Raw genomic sequence first — 15,043 nt, forward strand, 5'->3', positions numbered from 1 at the left:
CTTTAAAAATCCTATAAAATTCCTACAAACCAAAGGAGGCCTAAGAAATAACAAATGGGATGTAATTATAATAATAGGGCAGTAACTATAAAAAATGCACCAAACGCGTAATTAGTTTAAAAATTATATTATTTTTGGAATTTGAAAATTTTAATTTCATTACTTGTTGCGCGCGCAATATTTCATTGGATGCTAATGTAATACAACTTTATTATGAAATTATATTTAATCTGACTAGAAATTTTGGATAAAAATATTTCGGATCCCATCAAAATGTGGGAATTTTTTTTGAATTATGTTTTGAGCGGTTGGTTGAAATTATTAATCTTATCCTAGCTAGAAAATGGGTTGTACTTTTAACAAACTATAAATGGGCTATAATAAATTCAATTAGAATTAAAAAATGGGCTGTACATTCTTATAAATCGCAAATGGGCTATATGTTCTCTGCCACACACTTGTGAGCCATCTAAGTTGACGCGTCCCCTAAAAAAACTAAGTTGACGCGTATGCAAGGCTTTCTCAACAACACACGGTTCTAGCAGCTGTGGCCGTTGGTTGTCCATCCAACGGATGTTGTGCTTCTTCTCAATCTCAGATATTCTTGCTTCAGCCGCCCAAAAAATGATTCCTCCCACTGACATCTAGGGCGCACCATTTCAGAGGCTGGCCTGTGGGCCTACTAAGTTGACGCGTACCAAGGGCTTTGTCAACTTAGTCAATATAAACGATTCTAGCTGCAGTGACCGTACGATGTCCATCCAACGTCTGTAGTGCTTCTTCAACCTCTGGTCTTCTTGCTCTAGCCGCCCAAAGCAGCGCCGGTCGTGCCACGTGCTCCTGCCTCCCGTGGCCGGCTGTGATGCCGCGGAGGCCTCACCGCCCCTACTATTGCCACCGCTGGCCAGGCCATCCCTCTACTCACCCACACTCCCTATTATTCTGCGGCGACGGCAGCCTCACACCGCAGCCGAACCAGTAAACCCTCGTACTCCTCTCTGCACGGGCTTCCACTGCCACGTCTTCCCCAGCTCCGCGTCGTCCCCTTCCTAGGCCTCTCCGTCGTGGTCAATGTGGTCAACGGCCGACTTCCATCGGAAGAGTACTATACGTGGAGAGGCTGACAACTGGGTCCACGGCAGCCGCAAGGAAGTGCCTCCTTATTATGCGCAAAATAATTATTCCTCCATCTGACAGCGGGGACCCATCGGACGGCCACCGTATATCGTGAAAAAAACGTTTCCCCCTGACTGCTGGGACCCATCAGCTACATCTTCACCCGCAAGGAAATGCGTCCAGGCAAAAAAAATTGATTCACCCCCCTGACTGCTGGGACCAACCAGCTACATCTTCGCACGCAAGGACGTGTCTGACAGTCGAGACCCACCTGGTCGAAGCGTACGTAGCATTGTCATTCTGGTCGCGAACGTGTACGTACATACTAGTCGATGTAGACGCGCATGTGTCGTAGTAGAGGCGCGCATGTAGCATGTACACGTACGTACAGCGGCCAGGGTGCAAGAAAGTAAATACAGCCACTTACGTACATACAGGCGGGGTCTCAAACGCCTACTTGCGCATACGTACGGCCAGGGCTCGTGTAGATGGTTGGGTCGGAACGGAGAAATTGCGTCGTCATCGTGTTCATGGGGAGGCAACAGAATGCATCGTGTTCATCGGGAGGCAACAGAACGCGTGGGAGCCAACCGGCTTGGACGGAACAGCCGATGGAAATGAGGCCTGGCGTACCGCAGAATGGAGGAAACGGCCTTGTGTTCGACCGGACATAGTCGAAACGAGATCCTGTTCATCAGGAGGAGTCTGGCGTACCGCAAAACGGAGGAAACAGACTTATGTTGGACCTCCTACGGTCGAAACAGGGTCCTGTTGATCGGGAGGGGTGTGGCATACCACAAAACGGAGGAAACGAACTTGTGTTGGAGCGCTACGCTTGAAATGGGGTCCTTTTCATCGGGACGGGTGTGGCGTACCACAAAACAGGACTCCACGGGATACTCTTCATCTCCACCGTCGACCCCCTCCAGCCTCCACGGGCTACAGTTCATCCACCGTCGACCTCCTCCAGCCTCCACATGCGACTGTTCTTCCACGGGTTCCTGTTCATCCAACCTCCACCACGCGCTACTCCACCGGCTACTGTTCAACCAACCCTCTCCACGGGCTCCTGTTCAACCACCCCTCCACGGGCTACTGTTCATCCAGCCCTCCACCGGCTACTATTGAACCAGCCCTCCACGGGGTCGTCCTGTTCATCCAGCCCTCCACAGGGTCCTGTTCATCCAACCCCAACTGGCTCGATCAATCGGGGTCTTGTTCATCCAGAGGTAACACCACGGGGTCCTGTTCATCCACCCCCACCGGGAACTGTTCATCCAAACCCCCCAGCAGCACTCACTATTCATCCAACCCCCCCCCCAGCAATGGTCACTGTTCATCCAGAGGCAGCATCGATCGGCTTCAGTTAGCAGTAGTAGCAAAGGAATCGCTCGATCAGGTTCAATTAACAACCATCGATTGATCGCTCGGGTTCAGTAACGCGTAGCCTGCAGTGCAATTACTCGGGTTCAGTAGGCGAATGCCTCGCTCGGTTCAGTTAGAGCCCAACGCCTCGCACCTGCGCAAGTGCATGTACGAGAGAAACGTGCAAACCTTCGTGCATCGCTCGGCCCTGACCACCCACCGTAACCGTGAACACCCTGATATTTTCCTTGCCCTCGCTTTTACCATGGTTTTTTCCGTCATGGACGGCCCAAAGAATGTCATGCAGCTGCGTCTCCGGCCCGCCCAGGATGAAAAGCCCATTTTCTGTCATGATTTTTTGTCATAGAAGTAGGAGCTCACCACATCTATGATGATACTGGGTTTTCTCACAATTATCGTCATAGAAGTGTCATAAGTATGACAGAAAAAATTTGTTCGACCCAAAATGTCATGGATGTGTCTTTTTTTTGTAGTGCATAGAAAATAAATGGATCTTCAAGAAGAAGATTGACGTTGATGGTAATGTTACTGTCTACAAATCTCGACTTATTGTGAAAGGTTTTTGACAAGTTCAAGGAGTTGACTACGATGAGACCTTCTCACTTGTAGCGATGCTTAAGTTTGTCCGAATCATGTTAGCAATTGCTGCATTTTATGATTATGAAATTTGGCAAATGGATGTCAAAACTGCATTCCTTAATGGATTTCTTACAGAAGAGTTGTATATGATGCAACCAGAAGGTTTTGTCGATCCAAAAGGTGCTAACAAAGTGTGCAACTCCAGCGATCCATTTATGGACTGGTGCAAGCCTCTCAGAGGAGCTGCATCGGCTGGTGCGCTCGAGCCGTTGCAGCCATCGACGGATGGCCATGTCGCCTCCAGAACCGTCTCTTTGCTGGCACCACCAACGGCGTTGCTCAAATGTTGAACACAAGGAGGAGAAGTGGAGGCATGTGGCCACAGCAAGGACACGGAGACGCGCGGGAGGCCGCTCCGGTATCCAAGGCGATGCCGCGCCGGGAACCCTCGCGGCCGCAAGGCCACGCGGGAGGCATAAGGAAGAGCAGGCGCTCGGGGGCGAAGCGGCGCCGGGGGAAAGAAGCACTTGAGATGGCTGGCGGTGGTCGGGAATGGAGGCGGTGGCGACGCTCGGGAGAGAGGTGGGAAGGGGTTACAGGGGTGAGTGTTTTTTCGACCGGTCTCCGGGGTCCAGAGAAAGGCCGCAACGGGCCTCCACCGAGTTTTTCAGGGTTCATGCGCCCATGTGCTTGTTTGTTAAAACTTAGTCTATAGAAACTAGAAAGGATGATGCTATGTTCCTGTCTAACTGTCTCTTTCTCTAAATATTTTATTTAGAACTTATTCCTAGCAGATTTGAAAATTCTGGAGAGGAGATAGATTGCAGTAGTACAACCTACCACATGATGGAGAAAAGGATCCTAGAGAAGAACATTTGGCTTGAGCTGGAACGTGAGGTGTATGCTTTTTAATTTCACACATTTTTTACTGTTTTCAGCTAATGATAGTTCAGTTGTGCAAAGTAAATAATAACTCAATGCATATGTTATCATATGACCAGGTGCTTCACACCTTAGGGATTTCTTCTACTGAATGGGCTTGACCAACAAGGACATAGAACCACTCTTGGGTGGACATACTCTGGTAATGCCACAACGCCTTATTGTCGTATTCAGATCATTGTTCCTCAATCATAAGTTAAACCCTTAATCTACATTGTACATTTTTAGGAGAAAAGCTCGTATGGATAGCTCAGGATTCGACTTGGACAAAAGATCCTCTGAAGTTTCATAACTCCTACTTCATGTAAGCTTAATCGCCGCGGTTGTAGATTGCAACACATTGGCTAAAGATTATATATAGCTGTAATGTCATCAGTGCAACATTGTGAAGTCGTACATCACTGGACTTCATCTTCTGTATATGCTGCAATGAGCTTCTGAAAGGGGACTCCAACGGACTCATGAAGCTGCTTACAGACAAGTTTCTCGTGGAGGATCGAGCTTTCCGTCCCTTAGTTGAACTATACGCAAAGGTAAAGAAGAGTTGGATTTATCTTCATTAGCTTGTCGGACACGTTGGTAGGACGCATTCTTTAGGGACTACGTGAAGTCGCACAAGAAGATTTCCGAGCTCTACTTTACTGGCGTGGATATGCAGAGACAGAGCCAAGAGGGCTGTCATAAGAACTATCGCTGTCTTCGCAGTTGCGGTTGCCGTCATTGCCTGTGCTTACATATTTGAATCAAAGAGGAGACACTATGGTTAGACTGAAAGTCTCCATGTTCAGATGATTGCAATTCAGAGGCACTGTGGTTAGACTGCAAGTCTCCATGTTCAGATGATTGCAATTCAGTTATGGGTTCTGATTAACAAAGTTAATTGTCCATTGAGATGCAGGTATGTTATCATCCATGTAATATTGTTAATGGAATAAGAAAACTGTCAATTATGCAAGTACATATTCCAAATAAGAAAGTGAAAGGGGCGCACCCCACCAGGAACCGCCCCTGCTTCCTTTCAGGTGGGCACAAAGATTGTTCCCCAAAAAATAGAAAGGTCATGCAGAAAGCAAGCACAATCCAAATTTCATCACAAAGAACATCAAGACATTAGTGGTGCAGTGAGAATAAAATGTATGGTTTTACCTAACTGTAGCAGGTTAAATGATCCACCAGCCAATAGCAGCAAAGTGAGATTTGAATAAATACAGTGCAACTGGAACTTCGCATCAAAATTTACCTTGTAGCTTCCACATTTTACCAAGCAGAAGGGGTAAGCAAAATCTTCAGTGACTGGTAAGAAAAGACCAATATAAAAAACAAAAAAACAAGAAGAGCAAAGAATCACGAACCAACCATAATTTTTTACCAACAAATGTCAATAAGTGACTTAAACTGACCATAGGTAATTGCACGAATCTAACACTAGATCTTTGTCATGATCAGCATTCACAACAAAGGACTAAAAAAACACGGCTGAAGCTATACGACACTCAATCATCAATATGTACATTAGTACAATCGATCCCATGTTGAACACGTTCATAAAATTTATTCTTCCAATTTCAGTGTTACAATATCCTTCTAAAACGGTACCGATCATATGAGGTGTGTGCTTTCTGTCTTATGCACCAGCATTTTCAGTAATTGCATCTTTTTTAACGGAGCATATCGGACTTTTGCGTTTATGGTAATGACACAGAACTTGATTTTCAGAACAAAAAAATGCACAATTCATAATTAATCAAATGCATATTACTGTTGTTGTAAAGAGAGAAATTTATAAGCCATTTCTTATGTTAAAAACATATAAGTACATTAAAACCATTATACTTACCATTACCGACATTAGCTCGCCAGCTTTAGTTCCAGGATCATATGCTAACCTAAAGTGTAACAGCGTAAAGTTCTCCACTAGGTTACTAGCTATGGCACCACAATTAGTGTGACAAAGTAACAAGATTACCACCATCAAACAGAAGTAGCTATTATTCCAACATGTGTACAATGAAGGAGAATATCTTTTAATAGTTCAATGCTGGTGAATCATTTATTCTGATATCTAACATAGCTAGTTCAATAATTTTCACAGTCAGATATAAGGAGAAAATGTGGAACACCTAGAGAAAATGTCAAACACATGGTACAAACAAGTGTGAGTGGAAGTGTGGAACTGAAAAACACATGAACGCAAATGTTTGTGTAAGGGTAAGCTTCATACTTTTTCATAGTATTGTTGTAGTACTTGAAGTTGAAAAGCACATGACCAGCTCTCAACCTGTGTGGAAAACAAAGAAAAATTATATCTGCTCAATTGGTCACATTGAAACGCAAATGCATTTGTAGAGATGAAAGTAAAAAAGCAAAGTGTCACACTAAGACCTGGCCAGACAATAGGTGCTTCGGTTAGGCTAAGGTCACACAAGAGCACAACAAACCTGAGCCGGTAGCCAAAACCTCACCACTAGGCACTAACATAAATTTGATATACTGACTCCATTCTTTTACCTGCCCTTTTAGACATCTAAATCTATATAGAAGGTACCAATACATGTTTGTGGAATCCACACAATTTGAACCATCCATCCAACTTTCACCGAATGACTCAGAATTTTAGTTGGATTTTCTCAGATTCGGCTTTAATTGCACAATAATCCTCTTAATAAACCTCCATATTATTTATTTTCCTCCTACCTTAATTGTAAGTGAAATCCTAACCCCTCCTCTGATTTCTCTTGTGTGCACTCACTCACTCTGCGTCCTCTTCTCTCAACAATGATTTATGGGCAAGGTGACATATTTTCCCCCTCTTCTCCCCACGCACACATGCCCACTTCCCTCCCGATATCTGCCACCTTTGCGGCTCACCTACCAATCGCCCCCCACCGTGCTATCTATTGTGTGGTGCTGAGAACTTCTTTGTGTTTGCAATATGTTCATTTCATTTTGCATTATGTCCCTATGACCAATGCCATCACTTTCTTCAACTATATTTCAGGAAAGCCACTAAAAGTAATATAATGATCTGAAGGTATTTTCTATGGAAAATCAAGAACTATTATTTGAACATGACAAATCAGTATATATTTTGTATATTAGCACCCCGTTTAAAAGATAGACTCGATGCATTCTAAAACAACACCTAACAACAAACATATCCATCTTAGCCCGCTCAACTGTCACAGATGTGCAGTTTTCACCCTCAACTATGAAACGGAACATTTAACAGCATGTCCATGTTGGTGTTGCCACATTTGGTACATGCCATCCACACACACATAAAAGGTTCTCACCAAGCAGCAAGCTCAGCTACGCTGACAGCAAAACAGTGGCCATCTACTAAACCCTATTAAAAACTCAAATAGATATCTTCGAACTAAGCTTTCCAAGCAAGCGAATGCAGTTACTAACGACTCTATTACAATAAATAGCGCTATAGATATGCATATACATGTAGTAGTGTTACCTTATGATATGTGGTAATGATGAAGGTGGGACACCACTGTATGAGTAACTACTATATGGAGATTCAGACATGTCTTTTGCACCAGCTTCTTGAGCAGATATGCCTACTTGGAGTTGATATGAACCCTGCAACAATAATACAAATCACACAGAAGGTAAGCAAATAAATAACAGAACATACTACAGTAAGGTGCCGCCATCCTATATAGAAAATACTTACCACTTAAATGCGGAAACAATTATTAGATAAAAAATAAAGTAATAGGGATAAACTTACCATAGCATCAACCTTATGAGAGCAAAATGTCAAGCAACTGTCCTGTTCCATAAATTTCGGCTGCATATATAACAAAAGGAAAGGCAAGTAGATCAACATATAGAGTCAAGTACGGGTATCTTTGGTTCAAGGCTAACTTTGCTTATGCAATGTGTGACTTACCGCAAAAGAGTGGCCAACAAAATTAAAGCCACAAGTGTGGCAAAAGATTGTGTCTATGACACATGGGCCATATAGGTAGTTAAGTGTATGGTAAAAAACGAGTTTGTACCTCAAAAAACGGTGGCTTGCCTACGGTTAAGGGTGGCAAGTTGTGCAAAATATTACATCGGCCATATAGGTAGTTAAGTGTGTGGCAAAAAAAGAGTATGTACCTCAAAAACATGTGGCTCCTATGGTAAAGTATGGCAAGTTGTGCAAAAGATTGTGTCTATGACACATAGGCCATATAGGTAGTTATGTGTGGCAAAAAACAAGTATGTACCTCAAAAAACTGTGGCTTACCTATGGTTAAGCATGGGAAGTTGTGACTGGGAACCAAACAACCCCTAAGATTGGAAAGTAGTTTCCACTACACTGCATATTCTCTCTCTTGATTTAACAATTTTCCATTAAAAACAAAAAATATAGCGAATGAACTAAATGAAAACATTTGAAGAATCACTGGAATTTCCATAAACTACAATTTCAACCATTACTGTTAATGTTCATCTTATAATATGTTCAGTTATCTTGATGCAAATTGCACTACTAATTTGACGATATTCCATCTGAACTTTTGGATGGGATGTGCTAATTAATTGCAAGCACTACAGCCTTCTAGATAGCAGAAGGTAAATGGGGTAGATCGTCAATATTTAACGTACAGGTGGCAAGGTAATTTATTTAGTTGAAACATGCTTCAGGTGCTGCAAAAGGATTTTGCTTCGTCCATCCTATGGTTAAATACTACAGAAAATTTGCAGTGCATACAATAGGAACAATAAAGCTTAAAACCATGAGCAAGTTGAATTGGCATACCTCTAAGAAACTTGGGCTCATACTAACTGCAGAAGCAAACTCCACTGTATGTCCCAAATTTAAAGTTACACAGTTCTCCAGAGACGAACCAAGTAGATCAATTGGTATTTGACCCCGGAAACATTTCCTTCGAGCTCTGACAAAATGCATCACATACATGATAGTAAATAACTGCACTTAACAACACTACAAATAATAAGTGGTTTCTGAGATTCAATGTGTTCTTTACACTTCATTTTAGAAGGCACATGTGCTAGCTATACTAGCCAGTATGGGTGACTGACAATAACTATACCATAAAAGGAGATAAAATAATCTAAACTAATGGCATACATGGCCTAGTAGCCCCTTGTCAAAAACAGATAATGCAATGTTGAAGGATACTTCTCATTTGATTCTCCTAACCATAGTAAAGTCGGTAAACACAACCAGATCTTGCTCACCTACACTTAGTTAAGTAGTTATCCATGGATTAAAGGAATGTTTGTTAACTATTTTTGGTTTCCAATGACTATAATACTAATCTTCCATGCAAGAGAAGGTCTGGTAAGTTGTTGTTAGCTGTAAGATAGGTGGTTTCAAGGGTTGGATTGGTTTGGCCAAGAATATTGGGCGTGAACTAGCTTAGCATACTGGGATATAAACATAGTTTGATCACTGGTCTTCATTCTTGTCAAGAATTGGGCATTTGAGAATACAATTGTATCTTCCACCACATGATAAGCAACAGTAACTGGCTAGTGGTAGCTCAACCTGTGTGGCACATATTTTGTGTGGCACCCATTTTGTGTAGCTATCTAAATGTCTTACTTGCTACTCCCTCTGTAAACTAATATAAGAGTGTTTAGATCACTACTTTAGTGATCTATAAACGCTCTTATATTAGTCTGTGGAGGGAGTAAGTTTTAACATATTGTGTTAAACAACGGTAAGGATGCGCTTATTCTAGTAATTGTTTAGTATTTTTTTCACAAAATAACAACCACAAACATACTTTGGAGAACAGAGCCTTCCACATGGTGCACAGAGCAGTTATTTTCACCAAGATTTTCCCCAACTTACCCTTCCGAAACTAAAAAGGGAACCAAATGTGATGGTGGTAAAGAAATGTAAAACCATAAACATCACATATGAAGCACATCATACCACAACTGATAAGGATAATGTTAAGGTTGCAAGCTCGGGAGGTTGATAAATTCTTGATGTCTGGAGTTATGAATGTAGCTTTCGTGCGACCTTTATTACCAAATTCACTAAAAGATGTAAGGGTTGTGGTCACATTCGGCCCGTTCGTGGGCCAAATGTAGAGACAGAGCAAAGAGGGCTATCATAAGAACTATCATTGTCTTCGCAGTTGCGGTTGCCTTCATTGCCTGCGCTTACATCTTTGAATCCAAGAGGAGACACTATGGTTAGACTGAAAGTCTCCATGTTCAGATGATTGCAATTCAGTTAAGTGTTCTGATGAACAAAGTTAATCGTCCATTGAGATGTTGTGCACTCGTATCTGTAACTAATCTGCTGATACAGCGATGAGGATGCAGGTATATGCTATCATCCATGTAATATTGTTAATGGAATTAGAAAATAGTCAATTATGCAAGTACATATTGCAAATAAGAAAGTGAAAGGGGTGCACCCCACCAGGCACCGCCCCTGGTTCCTTTAAGGTGGGCACAAAGATTGTTCCCCAAAAAATAGAAAGGTCGTGCAGAAAGCAAACACAATCCAAATTTCATCACAAAGAACATCAAGACATTAGTGGTGCAGTGAGAATAAAATGTATGGTTTTACCTAACTGTAGCAGGTTAAATGATCCACCAGCCAATAGCAGCAAAGTGAGATTTGAATAAATACAGCGCAAATGGAACTTTGCATCAAACTTTACCTTGTTGCTTCCACATTTTACCAAGCAGAAGGGACAAGCAAAATCTTCAGTGACCGGTAAGAAAAGACCAATATAAGAAACAAAAAACAAGAAGAGCAAAGAATCCCGAACCAACCAGGAGTTTTTTACCAACAAATGTCAATAAGTGACTAAACTGACCATAGGTAACTGCACGAATCTAACACTGGATCTTTGTCATGATCAGCATTCACAACAAAGGACTAAAAAAACACGGCTAAAGCTATACGGCACTCAATCATCAATATGTACATTAGTACACTCGATCCCATGCTGAACACGTTCGTAAAATTTATTCTTCCAATTTCAATGTTACACTATCCTTCTGAAGCGCTACAGATCATATGAGGTGTGTGCTTTCTGTCTTATGCACCAGCATTTTCAGTAATTGCATCTTTTTTAATGGAGCATATCTGACTTTTGCATTTATGGTATTGCACAATTCATAGTTAATCAAATGGATATTAGTGGTGTTGTAAAGAGAGAAATTTATAAGCCATTTCTTATGTTAAAAACATATTAGTACATTAAAACCATTATACTTACCATTACCGAAATTAGCTCGCCAGCTTTAGTTCCAGGATCATATGCTAACCTAAATCGTAACAGCGTAAAGTTCTCCACTAGTTTATTAGCTATGGTACCACAATTAGTGTGACAAAGTAACAAGATTACGACCATCAAACAGAAGTAGCTATTATTCCAACATGTGTACCATGAAAGGCTCTTAGCAGAATATCTTTTAAGAGTTCAATGCTGGTGAATCATTTATTCTGATATCTAACATATCTAGTTCAATAATTTCACACACACGTGGCACGGCCCAACAGAGGCCCATTCCGGTGAAAAGGCCGGACCGTTTGAGTTGGTCAAAAGGTAACGGGCCTGCCCACAGAAAGCTTGTTAACGGCCTGTTCGTATATAGCACATTTACGACCCGCTAACTCCGGGCCCATTATGGCCTATCAAAATTAAGCCCAATACCTTCATATGGGCCGTCCAATATGATTCCAGCCCGTTATAACTTCCGGCCCATATATAGCCCATGATGTCTTTTGGCCCATATGAGGCCCTCGGTAACTCTCGGCCCATTAAAGGCCCGAGGTGAAACTGGCCCATAATGAACAGTGTATCGCATTATACCCATTAACGGTCCATTAGTCCGTTGACCGTTTCTAGCCCGTGTTAACTTTCGGCCTTCTAAGGGCCCATTTATTCTTGGGCTCATTTCTAGAATTTGGTTATTTACAGTCTGTTACTGTCATGTACCGTTTGTGGGCCAAATTCAGCCCGTGGTTACATTCGGCCCGTTTGTGGGCCAAATGCAGAGACAAAGACAAGAGGGCTGTCATAAGAACTATAACTTTCTTCGTAGTTGCGGTTGCCACCATTACCTGTGCTTACATCTTTGAATCAAAGAGGAGGCACTGTGGTTAGACTGCAAGTCTCCATGTTCAGATGATTGCAATTCAGGTATGGGTTCTGATGAACAAAGTTAATCGTCCATTGAGATGTTGTGCACTCGTATCTGTAACTAATCTGCTGATACAGCAAAGAGGATGTAGGTATATGCTATCATCCATGTAATATTGTTAAAACTGTCAATTATGCAAGTACATATTGCAAATAAGAAAGTGAAAGGGGCATACCCCACCAGGCACCGCCCCTGCTTCCTTTCAGGTGGGCACAAAGATTGTTCCCCAAAAAATAGAAAGGCCATGCAGAAAGCAAACACAATTTAAATTTCGTCACAAAGAACATCAAGACATTAGTGGTGTAGTGAGAATAAAATGTATGGTTTTACCTAACTGTAGTAGGTTAAATGATCCACCAGCCAATAGCAGCAAAGTGAGATTTGATTAAATACAGCACAAATGGAACTTTGCATCAAACTTTACCTTGTAACTTCCACATTTTACCAAGCAGAGGGGCCAAGCAAAATCTTCAGTGACTGGTAAGAAAAGACCAATATAAGAGAACAAAGAATCACGAACCAACCAGAAGTTTTTTACCAACAAATGTCAATAAGTGATGTAAACTGACCATAGGTAATTGCACGAATCTAACACTGGATCTTTGTCATGATCAGCATTCATAACAAAGGACTAAAAAACACGGTTGAAGCTATACGGCACTCAATCATCAATATGTACATTAGTACACTCGATCCCATGCTGAACACGTTCGTAAAATTTATTCTTCCAATTTCAATGTTACACTACCCTTCTGAAGTGCTACAGATCATATGAGGTGTGTGCTTTCTGTCTTATGCACCAGCATTTTCAGTAATTGCATCTTTTTTTAATGGAGCATATCTGACTTTTGCGTTTATGGTAATGACGCAGAACTTGATTTTTAGAACAAAAAATGCACAATTCATAATTAATCAAATGGATATTACTGGTGTTGTAAAGAGAGAAATTTATAGGCCATTTCTTATGTTAAACACATATCGGTACATTAAAACCATTATACGTACCATTACCGTAATTAGCTCGCCAACTTAAGTTCTAGGATCATATGCTAACCTAAAGTGTAACAGCGTAAAGTTCTCCACTAGGTTACTAGCTAAGGCACCACAATTAGTGTGACAAAGTAACAAGATTATCACCATCAAATAGAAGTAGGTATTATTCCAACATGTGTACCATGAAAGGGTCTTAGCAGAATATCTTTTAATAGTTCAATGCTGGCGAATCATTTATTCTGATATCTAACATATCTAGTTCAATAATTTTCACAGTCAGGTATAAGGAGAAAATGTGGAACACCTAGAAAAAATGTCAAACACATGATACAAACAAGTGTGAGTGGAAGTGTGGAACTGAAAAACACATGAACGCAAATGTTTGTGTAAGGGTAATCTTCAGACTTTTGCATAGTATTGTTGTAGTACTTGAAGTTGAAAAGCACATGACCAGCTCCCAACCTGTGTGGAAAACAAAGAAAAATTATATCTGCTCAATTGGTCACATTGAAACCCAAATGCATTTGTAGAGATGAAAGTAAAAAGCATAGTGTCACACTAAGACCTGGCCAGACAATAGGTGCTTCGGTTAGGCTAAGGTCACACAAGAGCTCAACAAACCTGAGCCGGTAGCCAAAACCTCACCTCTAGGCACTAACATGAATTTGATATACTGACTCCATTCTTTTACCTGCCCTTTCAGACATCTAAATCTATATAGAAGGTACCAATACATGTTTGTGGAATCCACACAATTTGAACCATCCATCCAACTTTCACCGAATGACTCGGAATTTCAGTTCGACTTTCTCAGATTCGGCTTTAATTGCACAATAATCCTCTTAATAAAACTCCATATTATGTATTTTCCTCCTACCTTAATTTTAAGTGAAATCCTAACCCCTCCTCTGATTTCTCTTGTGCGCACTCACTCACTCTGTGTCCTCTTCTCTCAACAATGATTTATGGGCAAGGTGACATATTTCCCCCCTCTTCTCCCCATGCAAACATGCCCACTTCCCTCCCGATATCTGCCACCTTTGCGGCTCACCTACCAACCGCCCCCACCGTGCTATCTATTGTGTGGCGCTGAGAACTTCTTTGTGTTTGCAATATGTTCATTTCATTTTGCATTATGTCCCTATGACCAATGCCATCACTTTCTTCAACTATATTTCAGGAGAGCCACTAAAAGTAATATAATGATCTGAAGGTATTTTCTATGGAAAATCTAGAACTATTATTTGAACATGACAAATCAGTATATATTTGTGTATATTAGCACCCAGTTTAAAAGATAGACTCCATGCATTCTAAAACAACACCTAACAACAAACATATCCATCTTAGCCCGCTCAACTGTCACAGATGTCCAGTTTTCACCCTCAACTATGAAACAGAACATTTAACAGCATGTCCATGTTAGTGTTGCCACATTTGGTACATGCCATCCACACACACATAAAATGTTCTCACCAAGCAGCAAGCTTAGCTGCGCTGACTGCAAAACAGTGGCCATCTACTAAACCCTATCAAAAACTCAAAATAGATATTTTCGAACTAAGCTTTCCAAGCAAGCGAATGCAGTTACTCACGACTCTATTACAATAAAAAGGGCTATAGATATGCATATACATGTAGTAGTGTTACCTTATGATATGTGGTAATGATGAAGGTGGGACACCACTGTATGAGTAACTACTATATGGAGATTCAGACATGTCTTTTGCACCAGCTTCTTGAGCAGATATGCCTACTTGGAGTTGATATGAACCCTGCAACAATAATATAAATCACTGAGAAGTTAAGGAAATAAATAACAGAACATACTGCAGTAAGGTGCTGCCATCCTATATAGAAAATACTTACCACTTAAATGCGAAAA

At 41.4% G+C, this 15,043-nt stretch overlaps 1 pseudogene; it reads right to left on the bottom strand.

Moving 5' to 3' along the window:
• Positions 1-14,677, bottom strand: part of LOC123067281 (oxysterol-binding protein-related protein 1A-like) — a 109,719-nt pseudogene extending 95,042 nt beyond the window's left edge.
• Between the last annotated feature and the right edge of the window lie 366 nt (positions 14,678-15,043).

Source organism: Triticum aestivum, chromosome 3B (assembly GCF_018294505.1).
Source record: "Triticum aestivum cultivar Chinese Spring chromosome 3B, IWGSC CS RefSeq v2.1, whole genome shotgun sequence".
In the NCBI taxonomy this organism is placed as follows: Eukaryota; Viridiplantae; Streptophyta; class Magnoliopsida; order Poales; family Poaceae; genus Triticum; species Triticum aestivum.